This window comes from Colobus angolensis, unplaced genomic scaffold (genome assembly GCF_000951035.1).
Source record: "Colobus angolensis palliatus isolate OR3802 unplaced genomic scaffold, Cang.pa_1.0 Scaffold510, whole genome shotgun sequence".
Classification (NCBI taxonomy): Eukaryota; Metazoa; Chordata; class Mammalia; order Primates; family Cercopithecidae; genus Colobus; species Colobus angolensis.
Genome location: NW_012118600.1, coordinates 462202 through 463656, shown reverse-complemented (window position 1 = coordinate 463656; position 1455 = coordinate 462202). Strand labels below are relative to the sequence as shown.

General features: G+C 46.0%; 1 protein-coding gene across 3 annotated transcripts in view; it reads left to right on the top strand.

The window, feature by feature from the left end:
• Nucleotides 1-1455, top strand: part of ZNF329 (zinc finger protein 329) — a 44029-nt gene that overhangs the window by 16733 nt on the left and 25841 nt on the right. Inside the window, exons 1-2 of one of the 3 annotated variants that reach the window (XM_011960470.1) lie at nucleotides 102-194; nucleotides 638-742. The exons of 1 other annotated variant lie outside the window; for it this stretch is intronic. The gene's annotated coding sequence lies outside the window, so the exon portion shown is untranslated. Of the gene's footprint in view, nucleotides 1-101; nucleotides 195-637; nucleotides 743-1455 lie in introns of those variants that run through there. One more of the 3 variants, XM_011960469.1, reaches the window with a different exon arrangement.

Here is a 1455-nt window from a genome sequence, read left to right as displayed (position 1 = left end):
CCTCGGCCTCCGGAAGTGCTGGGATTACAGGCGTGAGCCACCGCGCTCGGCCGATGCTATATAATTTTTGTTAGTTTTTGTTTTCCGTTTTTTGAGACAAGGTCTTGCTGTCTCACCCAGGCTGGAGTGCAGTGGCACAATCACAGCTCACTGCAGCCTTGAGCTCTTGGACTCCCAAGTAGCTGGGACTTCAGGTATGCACCACCACGCCTGGCTAAAGGCGTTTCACTACATTGTCCAAGCTGGCCTTGAACTCCTAGGCTCAAGCGATTCTCCTGCCTTGACCTCCCAAAGTGCTGGGATGACAGGTGTAAGCCAGTGTACCTGGCCTTGGCTGGGCTTTCTTTGTGATTAGATATTGGGGTTGGGGTTGGGGCTTGCATAGTTTGAACTTCCTGCTGGCACCAAGGAGGAAACATTCAGACTTTCTTGTTAGCATGCCCAGATGAGAGGGAGAAAGAGAAAGGGGTGGGGGCTTGAAAGCTGTCAGCAATCATCCAAAATGGAATCAGACTCTTTATTGCACTTATAATCACATGACTGACTTTATGAGGATGGGAGTCAAGTTGGTAAATGATTTATTTTTGTTAAAAAGTTGTGAAGAAGTAAAGTAAACATTATTATGGGTGTTCCACAGAGATGGCTGGAGCCGTGTGGATGGGCGTAAATGGCTAATGTCCAGCGGCCATTGATGTCAAGTATCCACGCACCTGGCCTGAGTGGATCCCTCTGCCTTTCAGAGGTGAGTGCCAAGGAATGGAAGTCTACACGAGCTCAGCACAGCCCTGCAAGGACTGTTATTTCCCTCATAAAGTCCTAAAATACCAGAAATGTGGCAGATGGGGTCTAGACCAGGGATTCTGACCCTTACAGACTCGACACATACTCTTCTAAACAGCTTTATTGAAATATAATTCACATAGCGTACAATTTACACTTTTAAGTGTACAATTCAGTGTTTTTTTATTATATTAACTAACTTGTATATCCGTTGCCACAGTCAGTCTTCCAGTGTTTTCATCACCCCTGAAAAAGAAAACCCATACCGTTAGCAGTGACTCCCCCATCTTTCCCATCCCTTCCAGCCCTAGCTAATCATTAACCGACTTTCTGTCTGGTAAATTTGCCATCCCTTCCAGCTCTAGCTAATCACTGACCTACTTTCTGTCTGATAGATTTGCCTGTTATGGACATTTCATATAAATAGCTTACAATATGTGGTCTTTTGTATGTGACTTCTTACTCTTAGGAAAATGTTTCATGTTGTAGCATGGGTCTTTTTTTTTTGAGATGGAGTCTTGCTCTGTCACCCGGGCTGGGGTGCAGTGGAGCTCTCTGGGCTCACTGCAAACTCTTCTTCCCAGGTTCAAGCAATTCTCCTGCCTCAGCCTCCCCAGTAGCTGGGATTACAGGCGAGGGCCACCACACCTGGCTAATTTGTTTGTTTTTTTCTTT